The sequence below is a fragment of the Bombina bombina genome, chromosome 3, assembly GCF_027579735.1.
Source record: "Bombina bombina isolate aBomBom1 chromosome 3, aBomBom1.pri, whole genome shotgun sequence".
Lineage (NCBI taxonomy): Eukaryota > Metazoa > Chordata > Amphibia > Anura > Bombinatoridae > Bombina > Bombina bombina.
The window spans coordinates 819,461,785-819,475,080 of NC_069501.1; the positions used below are offsets into that span (position 1 = coordinate 819,461,785).

The window sequence follows — 13,296 nt, forward strand, 5'->3', positions numbered from 1 at the left end:
TGAGCCATCCACCTCTGTGGGTTCTGTCCTCCAAGAGGTGAGTTCCCTACCACTACCTACTACTACACATGCGGGTAACCCAGATTATGTTTATCCCTCCTTACAGGGCGGCTTGTCCCCCCCCCCCCCTGGAGGTTGCAGCTCGTTTTCGCTTTCACATATTTTTGGCGACGTGCTTGATCGTCCTGGGTCTACCGGCCTTGGGTGGGCTTATACAGTTCCCTGTGGGTGTACCTGTCCCTGAGCGTTGTGCCTTTCGTTACAGAATAGCACGTCTTCGTGTTTTACTCAGACATGTTTTTGAATTATTAGAGGATTCTATCCTTAATGGATACGGGAATCATAAGACATGATCAAATGGTATCCACAGCACCAATTAGGTAAAAGAAAATACCTTTATTTTCACATTACATGCAACGTTTCGCCCTTCACAGCCTTAATCATGCATTCAAATGGGGTGGAACATTTGATGCATGATTAAGGCTGTGAAGGCCGAAACGTCGCATGTAATGTGAAAATAAAGGTATTTTCTTTTACCTAATTGGTGCTGTGGATACCATTTGTCTATGTTGCTGTAAGGGTGGCAATAACCCTTTCTCCACGGGCATCATACAGAATTAAAACCTACTTTAAGGAACCAACAGGTGCTGTACTCATTTACTACTTTTGTCTCATTAGACATGATGGGATGACGTAATTTCCAAATTGCCTGATTATTGAGATCTTTCCCAGTTTTTTGTTGGAAGATCAGGTTTCCGTTTGGCTGGTCCTGCGGGTATGCCTGCTTTCTTCCTGGGCGTTAACCTACGCGTTGCCTTATATTTCTCTTGTAAGGTGTATCCAGTCCACGGATCATCCATTACTTGTGGGATATTCTCCTTCCCAACAGGAAGTTGCAAGAGTCCACCCACAGCAGAGCTGTTATATAGCTCCTCCCCTAACTGCCATATCCAGTCATTCTCTTGCAACTCTCAACACGTATGGAGGTAGTAAGAGAGAGTGGTGTATTATAGTTAGTTTTTTATCTTCAATCAAAAGTTTATTGTTTTTAAATGGTACCGGAGTTGTACTATTTTATCTCAGGCAGTATTTAGAAGAAGAATCTGCCTGCGTTTTCTATGATCTTAGCAGAAGTAGCTAAGATCCACTGCTGTTCTTACATATGTCTGAGGAGTGAGGTAACTTCAGAGGGAGAATGGCGTGCAGGTTATCCTGCTATGAGGTATGTGCAGTTATAAGTTTTTCTAGGGATGGAATTGCTAGAAAATGCTGCTGATACCGGATTAATGTAAGTTAAGCCTAAATACAGTGATTTAATAGCGACTAGTATCAGGCTTACTATCAGAGATATATACTCTTATAAATTTGCAATATAAAACGTTTGCTGGCATGTTTAATCGTTTTTATATATGCTTTGGTGATAACTTATTGGGGCCTAGTTTTTTCCACATGGCTGGCTTAAATTTTGCCTAGAAACAGTTTCCTGAGGCTTTCCACTGTTGTAATATGAGTGGGAGGGGCCTATTTTAGCGCTTTTTTGCGCAGTTAAAATTACAAAATGAATCATCCAGCTTCCCTCAGCAGTCCCATGAATACTATAGGACATCTCTAAAGGGCTAAAAAGGCTTCCAAAATCGTTTATGGGGAAGGTAAGACCACAGCACAGCTGTGGCAGTTTGTTGTGACTGTTAAAAAACGTCTATTTCGTTTTTTTTATCCGTTTTTTTGTATTAAGGGGTTAATCATCCATTTGCAAGTGGGTGCAATGCTCTGTTAACTTATTACATATACTGTAAAAATTTCATTTGATTTACTGCCTTTTTTTGACTGTTTTTCAAATTTTGACAAAAAATTTTTCTCTTAAAGGCACAGTACCGTTTTTTATATTTGCTTGTTAACTTGATTTAAAGTGTTTTCCAAGCTTGCTAGTCTCATTGCTAGTCTGTACTAACATGTCTGACATAGAGGAAACTCCTTGTTCATTATGTTTTTAAGCCATGGTGGAACCCCATCTTAGAATGTGTACCAAATGTACTGATTTCACTTTAAGCAATAAAGATAATTTTTTGTCTTTAAAAAAGTTATCACCAGAGGTTTCTGTCGAGGGGAAAGTTATGCCGACTAACTCTCCCCACGTGTCAGACCCTTTGACTCCCGCTTCAGGGACTCACGCTCAAATGGCGCCAAGCACATCAAGGGCGCCCATAGCGTTTATTTTACAAGACATGGCGGAAGTTATGAATAATACACTGTCAGCGGTATTAGTCAGACTACCTGAAATTAAAGGAAAGCAAGATAGCTCTGGGGTTAGACCTAATACAGAGCATATAGATGCTTTAAGAACCATGTCTGATACTGCCTCACAATATGCAGAAGCTGAGGGGAGCTTCAGTCTGTGGGTGATATTTTTGACCCAGGGAAGATGATTTAGCCTGATTCTGATATTTCTACATTTAAAATTTATGCTTGAGAACCTCCACTTGTTGCTCAGGGAGGTACCTAAAGAGGTTTACAGAAATTATTAATAAGGAATGGGATAGACCAGGTGTGCCGTTGTCTTCCCCTCCTATTTTCAGAAAAATGTTTCCAATAGAGCGCTATGGCTTATATCATGGTCAGCTGTTGTGACTTCAAAAAGCTACTTAACATTCCCTTCAAGGGGCAGACCCTATTTGGGCCTGGTTTGAAGGAGATTATTGCTAATATCACTGGAGTAAAAGGTCATGCCCTTCCTCAGGACAGGTCCAAATCAAGGGCCAAACAGTCTAATTTTCGTGCCTTTCGAAACTTCAAGGCAGGTGCGGCATCAACTTCCTCTAAGGCAAAACAAGAGGGAACTTTTGCTCAGTCCAAGACTGTCTGGAGAAAACCGGACCTGGAACAAAAATAAGCAGGCCAAACAGCCTGCTGCTGTCTCTAAGACAGCATGAAGGAACGGCCCCCTATCCGGTAACAGATCCTGTATGGGGCAGACTTTCATTCTTCGCCCAGGCGTGGACAAGAGATGCCCAGGATCCCTGGGCGTTGGAAATTATATCCCAGGGATATCTTCTGGACTTCTAAGCTTCCCCCCCCCCCAAAACAGGGGAGATTTCACAATTATCTGCAAACCAGATAAAGAAAGAGGCATTCTTACACTGTGTACGAGACCTCCTAGTTAGGCGAGTGACCCATCCAGTTCCAAAGGAGGAACAGGGACAGAGTTTTTACTCAATTCTGTTTGTGGTTCCCAAAAAAGAGGGAACCTTCAGACCAATTTTGGATCTAAAGATCTTAAACAAATTCCTCAGAATTCCATCATTTAAGATGGAAACTATTCGTACCATCTTACCTATGATCCAGGAGAATCATTATAGGACTACAATGGATTTGAAGGATGCTTACCTCACATTCCGATACACAAAGATCATTATCGGTTTTTCAGGTTTGCCTTTCTAGACAGGCATTACCAGTTTGTAGCTCTTTCCTTCGGGTTAGCTACAGCCCCAAGAATCTTTACGAAGGTTCTGGGGTCGCTTTGGCGGTCCTTAGGCCATGGGGCATAGAGGTAGCCCCTTGATTAGACGATGATACAGGCGTCAAACTTCCAAATTGCCAAGTCTCATACGGACGTAGTACTGGCATTTCTGAGATCACATGGGTGGAAAGTGAACAAGGAAAGAGTTCTCTATCCCCAATCTCAAGAGTTTCCTTCCTAGGGACTCTGATTGATTCTTTAGAAATGAAAATTTACCTGACGGAGTCCAGGTTGTCAAAGCTTCTAAATTCCTGCCGTGTTCTTCATTCCATTCCGCGCCCTTCGGTGGCTCGGTACACAAATGTAATCGGCTTAATGGTAGTGGCACTGGACATAGTGCCGTTTGCACGCCTAAATTTCAGACCGCTGCAACTATGCATTCGCAGTCAGTGGAACGGGGATTACACAGATTTGTCCCCCCTGCTAAATCTGGATCAAGAGGCCAGAGATTCTCTTCTCTGGTGGCTATCTTGGGTCCATCTGTCCAAGAATATGACCTTTTGCAGGCCAGATGGGACAATTATTACAACAGATGCCAGCCGTCTAGGTTGGGGTACAGTCTGGAACTCCCTGAAGGCTCAGGGATAGTGGACTCAGGAGGAGACCCTCCTTCTAATAAATATTCTGGATCTGAGAGCAATATTCAGTGCTCTTCAGGCTTGGCCTCAGTTAGCAACTCTGAGGTACATCGGATTTCAGTCGGACAATGTCACGACTGTGGCTTAGATCAGCATCAAGGGGGAACAGAAGTTCCCTAGCGATGTTAGAAGTCTTCAAATAATTCACTGGACAGAGACTCACTCTTGTCTCCTATCAGCTATCCATATCCCAGGTGTTGAGAACTGGGAGGCGGATTTTCTATGTCGTCAGACTTTCATCCGGGGGAGTGGGAACTCCCTCCGGAGGTGTTTGCACAAGATCAAGCAGGAGAGTGCTTTGGTGTTTTTGATAGCGCCTGCGTGGCCACGCAGGACCTGGTATGCAGATCTGGTGGACATGTCATCCTTCCCACCATGGTCTCTGCATCTGAGACAGGACCCTCTACATCAGGGTCCTTTCAACCATCTAAATTTAACTTCTCTGAGATGGACTGCCTGGAGACTGAACGCTTGATGTATCAAAGCATGGCTTCTCCGAGTCAGTCGTTGATACCTTTATACAGGCATGAAAGCCTGTCTCTAGGAAAATTTAACACAAGATATGGCGTTAATATCTTATTGGTATGAATCCAAGGGTTACTCATGGAGTAAAAATCAGGATTCCCAGGATATTATCTTTTCTCCAAGATGATTTTGGGAAAAGGATTGTCAGCTAGTTCCTTAAAAGGACAGATTTCTACTCTGTCTAGTCTTTTGCACAATCGTCTGGCAGATATTCCAGACGTTCAGGCTTTTTGTCAGGCTTTGGTTAGAACCAAGCCTGTGTTTAAACCTGTTGCTCCGCCATGGAGCTTCAATCTGGTTCTTAAGGTTCTTCAAGGAGTTCCGTTTGAACCTCTTCATTCCATAGATATCAAACTTTTATCTTGGAAAGTTCCTTTTTGGTAGTTAGTTCCTTGGCTCGTAGAATATCCGAGTTATCTGCTTTACAATGTGATTCTCCTTATCTGATCCTCCGTACGGATAAGGTAGTCCTGCGTACCAAACCTGGGTTTTTACCTAAGGTGGTATCTAACAAGAATATCAATCAAGAGATTGTTGTTCCATTCTTGTATCCTAATCCTTCTTCAAAGAAGGAACGTCTATGACACAATTTGGACGTGGTTCGTGCTTTAAAGTTTTACTTACAAGCTACTACAGATTTTCATCAAACATCTACCTTGTTTGTTGTCTATTCTGGACAGAGTAGAGGTCAAAAGACTTCAGCAACCTCTCCTTCTTTTTGGTTAAGAAACATAATCCGTTTAGCTTATGAGACTGCTGGACAGCAGCCTCCTGAAAGGATTACAGCTCATTCTACTAGAGCTGTGGCTTTCACTTGGGCCTTTTTAAAATGAGGCTTCTGTTGAACAGCTTTACAAGGCGGCGACTTGGTCTACGCTTCATACTTTTTCAAAATTTTACAAATTTGATACTTTGCTTCTTCGGAGGCTATTTCTCTTGTTAAGTGTATCCAGTCCACGGATCATCCATTACTTGTGGGATATTCTCCTTCCCAAGAGGATCACCCACAGCAGAGCTGCTATATAGCTCCTCCCCTCACTGCCATATCCAGTCATTCTCTTGCAACTCTCAACAAAGATGGACATAGTAAGAGGAGAGTGGTGTATTATAGTTAGTTTTTTAACTTCAATCAAAAGTTTGTTATTTTTAAATGGTACCGGAGTGTACTGTTTCATCTCAGGCAGCATTAGAAGAAGAATCTGCCTGTGATTTCTATGATCTTAGCAGAAGTAACTAAGATCCACTGCCGTTCTCACATATTCTGAGGAGTGAGGTAACTTCAGAGGGGGAATGGCGTGCAGGTTTTCCTGCAATAAGGTATGTGCAGTTAACATATTTCTAGGGATGGAATTTGCTAGAAAAATGCTGCTGATACCGGATTAATGTAAGTTAAGCCTTAAATGCAGTGATAGCGACTGGTATCAGGCTTATTAACAGAGATACATACTCTTATAAAAGTGTAATATAAAACGTTTGCTGGCATGTTAATCGTTTTTATATATGTTTGTTGACAAAACTTATTGGGGCCTAGTTTTTTTCCACATGGCTGGCTTGATTTTTGCCTAGAAACAGTTTCCTGAGGCTTTCCACTGTTGTAATATGAGTGGGAGGGGCCTTTTTTAGTGCTTTTCTGTGCAGCTAAAAATACTGACAGAGACATTCAGCTTCCCTCTGCATGATACAGGACATCTCTGAAGGGCTCAAAAGGCTTCAAAGTTGTGTTTGAGGAGGGTAACAATCACAGTAGACTGTGGCAGTTGTTGTGACTGTGTTTAAAAAACGTTTTTGTCATTTATTATTCTGTTTTTGTTATTAAGGGGTTAATCATCCATTTGCAAGTGGGTGCAATGCTCTGCTGACTTGTTACATACACTGTAAAAATTTTGTTAGTGTAACTGCCTTTTTTCACTGTTATTTCAAATTTTGTCAATTTGTTTCTCTTAAAGGCACAGTAACGTTTTTTATATTGCTTGTTAACTTGCTTTAAAGTGTTTTCCAAGCTTGCTAGTCTCATTGCTAGTCTGTACAAACATGTCTGAAACAGAGGATACTTGTTCATTATGTTTAAAAGCCATGGTGGAGCCCCATAGGAGAATGTGTACTAAATGTATTGATTTCACCTTAAACAGTAAAGATCAGTCTTTATCTATAAAAGAATTGTCACTAGAGGGGTCTGTCGAGGGGGAAGTTATGACGACTAACTCTCCCCACGTGTCGCACCCTTCGCCTCTCGCTCAAGGGACGCACGCTAATATGGCGCCAAGTACATCAGGGACGCCCATAGCGATTACTTTGCAGGACATGGCTGCAATCATGAATAATACCCTGTCAGAGGTATTATCCAGATTGCCTGAATTGAGAGGCAAGCGCGATAGCTCTGGGGTTAGACGAGATACAGAGCGCGTAGATGCTGTAAGAGCCATGTCTGATACTGCGTCACAATATGCAGAACCTGAGGACGGAGAGCTTCAGTCTGTGGGTGACGTCTCTGAATCGGGGAGACCTGATTCAGAGATTTCTAATTTTAAATTTAAGCTTGAGAACCTCTGTGTATTGCTTGGGGAGGTATTAGCTGCTCTGAATGACTGTGACACAATTGCAGTGCCAGAGAAATTGTGTAGGCTGGATAAATACTATGCAGTACCCGTGAGTACTGATGTTTTTCCAATACCTAAAAGGCTTACAGAAATTATTAGTAAGGAGTGGGATAGGCCCGGTGTGCCCTTTTCCCCACCTCCTATATTTAGAAAAATGTTTCCAATAGATTCCACTACACGGGACTTAAGGCAGACTGTCCCTAAGGTGGAGGGAGCAGTTTCTACTTTAGCAAAGCGTACCACTATCCCGGTTGAGGACAGTTGTGCTTTTTCAGATCCAATGGATACAAAATTAGAGGGTTAGCTTAAAACCTTGTTGAATAAACATTTTCTTATTTTACAGCCCCTTGCATGCATTGCGCCTGTCACTGCTGCGGCGGCATTCTGGTTTGAGGCCCTGGAAGAGGCCATCCATACAGCTCCATTGACTGAAATTGTTGACAAGCTTAGAACTCTTAAGCTAGCTAACTCATTTGTTTCTGATGCCATTGTTCATTTAACTAAACTATCGGCTAAGAATTCCGGATTCGCCATCCAGGCGCGTAGGGCGCTATGGCTCAAATCCTGGTCAGCTGATGTGACTTCAAAGTCTAAATTACTCAACATTCCTTTCAAGGGGCAGACCTTATTCGGGCCTGGTTTGAAAGAAATTATTGCTGACATTACTGGAGGTAAGGGTCATACCCTTCCTCAGGACAGGGCCAAATCAAAGGCCAAACAGTCTAATTTTTGTGCCTTTCGAAATTTCAAGGCAGGTGCAGCATCAACTTCCTCTGCTTCAAAACAAGAGGGAACTTTTGCTCAATCCAAGCAGGCCTGGAAACCTAACCAGTCCTGGAACAAGGGCAAGCAGGCCAGAAAGCCTGCTGCTGCCTCTAAGACAGCATGAAGGAGCGGTCCCCTATCCGACAACGGATCTAGTAGGGGGCAGACTCTCTTCGCCCAGGCGTGGGCAAGAGATGTTCAGGATCCCTGGGCGTTGGAGATCATATCTCAGGGATATCTTCTGGACTTCAAAGCTTCTCCTCCACAAGGGAGATTTCACCTTTCAAGATTATCTGCAAACCAGATAAAGAAAGAGGCATTCCTAAGCTGCGTACAAGATCTCTTTGTAATGGGAGTGATCCATCCAGTTCCGCGGACGGAACAAGGACAGGGGTTTTATTGAAATCTGTTTGTGGTTCCCAAAAAAGAGAGAACCTTCAGATCAATTTTGGATTTAAAGATCCTAAGCAAATTCCTCAGAGTTCCGTCATTCAAGATGGAAACTATTCGAACCATTTTACCCATGATCCAAGAGGGTCAGTACATTACCACAGTGGACTTAAAGGATGCCTACCTTCACATTCAGATTCACAAGAATCATCATCCGTTCCTGAGGTTTACCTTTCTAGAAAGGGATTACCAATTTGTAGCTCTTCCATTCGGGTTGGCTACAGCCCCAAGAATTTTTACAAAGGTTCTGGGCTCACTTCTGGCGGTCCTAAGATCGTGAGGCATAGCGGTGGCTCCTTACCTGGACGACATCCTGATACAGGCGTCAAGCTTTCAAATTGCCAAATCTCATACAGAGATAGTTCTGGCATTCCTGAAGTCGCATGGGTGGAAAGTGAACGAAGAAAAGAGTTCTCTATCTCCTCTCGCAAGGGTTTCCTTCCTAGGGACTCTAATAGATTCTGTAGAAATGAAAATTTACCTGACGTAGTCCAGGTTATCAAAACTTCTAAATGCTTGCCGTCTTCTTCACTCCATTCCGCGCTCCACGGTGGCTCAGTGCATGGAAGTAATCGGCTTAATGGTAGCGGCGATGGACATAGTGCCATTCGCGCGCCTGCATCTCAGACCGCTGCAATTATGCATGCTCAGTCAGTGGAATGGGGATTACACAGATTTGTCCCCTCTACTAAATCTGGATCAGGAAACCAGAGATTCTCTTCTCTGGTGGTTATCTCGGGCCCATCTGTCCAAGGGTATGACCTTTCGCAGACCAGATTGGACAATTGTAACAACAGATGCCAGCCTTCTAGATTGGGGTGCAGTCTGGAACTCCCTGAAGGCTCAGGGTTCATGGACTCAGAAGGAGAAACTCCTCCCAATAAATATTCTGGAGTTAAGAGCAATATTCAATGCTCTTCTGGCTTGGCCTCAGCTAGCAACACTGAGGTTCATCAGATTTCAGTCGGACAACATCACGACTGTGGCTTACATCAACCATCAAGGGGGAACCAGGAGTTACCTAGCGATGTCAGAAGTCTCCAAGATAATTCGCTGGGCAGAGACTCACTCTTGCCACCTGTCAACGATCCATATCCCAGGTGTAGAGAACTAGGAGGCGGATTTTCTAAGTCGTCAGACTTTTCATCCGGGGGAATGCGAACTCCATCCGGAGGTGTTTGCTCAATTGGTTCTCCATTGGGGCAAACCAGAATTGGATCTCATGGCATCTCGCCAGAACGCCAAGCTTCCTTGTTATGGATCCAGGTCCAGGGACCCAGAAGCGGCACTGATAGATGCTCTAGCAGCGCCTTGGTTCTTCAACCTGGCTTATGTGTTTCCACCGTTTCCTCTGCTCCCTCGTCTGATTGCCAAAATCAAACAGGAAAGAGTATCGGTGATATTGATATAGTGCCTGCGTGGCCACACAGGACCTGGTATGCAGACCTAGTGGACATGTCATCCTTTCCACCATGGACTCTGCCTCTGAGACAAGACCTTCTAATACAAGGTCCTTTCAATCATCCGAATCTACTTTCTCTGAGACTGACTGCATGGAGATTGAACACTTGATCCTATCAAAGCGTGGCTTCTCTGAGTCAGTAATTGATACCTTAATACAGGCACGAAAGCCTGTCACCAGGAAAATTTACCACAAGATATGGCGTAAATATCTTCATTGGTGTGAATCCAAGAATTACTCATGGAGTAGGGTTAGGATTCCAAGGATATTGTCCTTCCTCCAAGATTGTTTGGACAAAGGATTATAAGGTAGTTCTTTAAAGGGACAGATTTCTGCTCTGTCTATTCTTTTACACAAGCGTCTGGCAGAAGTTCCAGACGTTCAGGCATTTTGTCAGGCTTTAGTTAGAATTAAGCCTTATCTGATCTTTCATTCAGATAAAGTTGTTCTGCGTACAAAACCTGGGTTTTTACCTAAGGTGGTTTCTAACAAGAATATCAATCAAGAGATTGTTGTTCTATCATTATGTCCTAATCCTTCTTCAAAGAAGGAACGTCTTTTGCATAATCTAGACGTAGTCCGTGCCTTGAAGTTTTACTTACAGGCTACTAAAGATTTTCGCCAAACATCTAACCTGTTTGTTGTTTACTCTGGACAGAGGAGAGGTCAGAAGGCCTCGGCAACCTCTCTTTCTTTTTGGCTTCGGAGTATAATCCGTTTAGCCTATGAGACTGCTGGACAGCAGCCTCCTGAAAGGATTACAGCTCATTCTACTAGAGCTGTGGCTTCCACCTGGGCCTTTAAAAATGAGGCCTCTGTTGAACAGATTTGCAAGGCTGCAACTTGGTCTTCGCTTCATACTTTTTCCAAATTTTCCAAATTTGATACTTTTGCTTCTTTGGAGGCTGTTTTTGGGAGAAAGGTTCTACAGGCAGTGGTTCCTTCCGTTTAAGTTCCTGCCTTGTCCCTCCCATCATCCGTGTACTTTAGCTTTGGTATTGGTATCCCACAAGTAATGGATGATCCGTGGACTGGATACACTTAACAAGAGAAAACATAATTTATGCTTACCTGATAAATTTATTTCTCTTGTAGTGTATCCAGTCCATGGCCCGCCCTGTCCTTTTCAGGCAGGTCTAAATTTTAATTAAACTACAGTCACCACTGCACCCTATGGTTTCTCCTTTCTCGGCTTGTTTCGGTCGAATGACTGGATATGGCAGTGAGGGGAGGAGCTATATAGCAGCTCTGCTGTGGGTGATCCTCTTGCAACTTCCTGTTGGGAAGGAGAATATCCCACAAGTAATGGATGATCCGTGGACTGGATACACTACAAGAGAAATAAATTTATCAGGTAAGCATAAATTATGTTTTTTGGGAGAGAGTTTTTTTTTACAGGCAGTGGTATCTTCCGTTTAAGTACCTGCCTTGTCCCTCCCATCATCCGTGTTCTTTAGCTTTGGTTTTGGTATCCCACAAGTACTGGATGATCCGTGGACTGGATACACCTTACAAGAGAAAACACAATTTATGCTTACCTGATAAATTTATTTCTCTTGTGGTGTATCCAGTCAACGGCCCGCCCTGTCATTTTAAGGCTTGTAATTTTTTCATTTAAACTACAGTCACCACTGCACCCTATGGTTTTTCCTTTCTCTGCGTGTTTTCGGTCGAATGACTAGATATGGCAGTTAGGGGAGGAGCTATATAACAGCTCTGCTGTGGGTGGACTCTTGCAACTTCCTGTTGGGAAGGAGAATATCCCACAAGTAATGGATGATCCGTGGACTGGATACACCACAAGAGAAATACATTTATCAGGTAAGCATAAATTGTGTTTTTCTTTTATCCGGTTAGGATGTCTTTTAATTTCGATTATGCGTTTCCTTCTGGAACTTCTGGGATCGATTCTCTCTGGTTGTTTCTTCGGAAGTTTGTTAAACGACACGTTAGTGCTAGGTATGTCTGTTTTACCTTCCTCTCTGAGGGAGATTTAGCCAACTTGACAGTTATGACCCCAGCTGCGGCTAGTCCTTCTGGGATTCAGATCTTCTGTCCTGTGGCTTATTCAGACACGTAGCGCCTGTTCTGCCTTGCTGGTCCGGTGGGGCGCTGTGTGCTCACATTATTATTTGTGTTTTTTTGTTTTTCTTTAAAAGTTTAGCTAAACACTCTAAAAGGATCCATATGGCTGGCAGGATTGTGTCAGTCCTTATTCAGCATTCAATCTGGTGATCAGGTCAGTGGATTTCCGCTGCGTCACTCTCTTTGCTCCGATTTCCTCGGGGCCTAGAGTTTCCTTCCTCTCTTGGGAGGATTGGGGGCTTAGCGCCTCCTTTCAGTTGTTTTGAGCGGTTTGACCTTCTGAGGCTCTGGCCTTGTCCTTGGACTTCTTCCTGCTGTGGTTCTCTTCTTGAGACCTTTTAGACTTCGTCCGTTCCTCGGGTTCCTTGTGGGGACTTGGTTCCCTTCGGGAGTTGGTTCCTTTGTAGGGACATGGGCAGTGTGGTCCGCATCCTTCTTACATCTTCTCCTCTGATTTTTTTGGGGGCTGATGTGGAGACTAGCCTTTGTTCGAGTGACTTTGTCCTCGAGGTATCACCTTTTTCTTGGTCGTAGTGTGGCTATTGCGCCTAGCGCTCTAGTGACCTTCTTTTGGTCTTGCTTCCTTAGCTCCTTGGAGCGTTGGACTCTGGCAAGGGGTGGCCTCGTCTTCTGGTCAGGACTTGCACGTTTTTCTCGTTGTCCATTTTACTTTGGACATTGTATGGTATCTCACGGGGGTTTGGTTTTATATCAGATGGGGGATTTCAGTTTCTGGGTTCTTGTTTATTTGGGGGTTCGGACCTCTCCTCGCTCTGGTTCTTCCGGTGACTGAGGTTTTTTTCTCAGCGTTTCCTTTGTGGATCCCGTTGCAGGTTGTACCGGACTGTTAGAATCTAGAGCTGGTCCAGGGTTCCCCAGTTCCAGGAAACTTGGGCAGTGTCCTTTGGTTGGTTTAGTTGAACTGGTTCAGTTGACCAGGTTTTTCTGGGTGCCGATGCCCCAGCTTGCCTTTCGCCTTGGTCGGTTTCCCTTGTTCGGCTTACTGAGAGTGTGATGGCTTTGCTGTGGAACCCCTGCACCTATTGCACCTTGTCTGTGTGCTAGCCAGTCCTTCCGGCCCGTTTGCCGACCCCCTTTGTCTTGGGGGGGGCTTATATTTTTCTTTCGGAAGTGTGGTCCCTACCTTAGGGCTTCTCCTGGCTTCAGGAGGTTAATACAGACGGGTTAACCTGTACGCTTTCTGGGTTGTTCTGTCCATTTGGAGAGTTGCTGGCTCCACCTTGAGTCTGTTGAGTC

General features: G+C 44.0%; 1 protein-coding gene across 1 annotated transcript in view; it reads left to right on the top strand.

Moving 5' to 3' along the window:
* The window catches only part of TUBGCP3 (tubulin gamma complex associated protein 3), a 932,421-nt gene that overhangs the window by 295,144 nt on the left and 623,981 nt on the right, over positions 1-13,296 (top strand). The window lies entirely within an intron of this gene.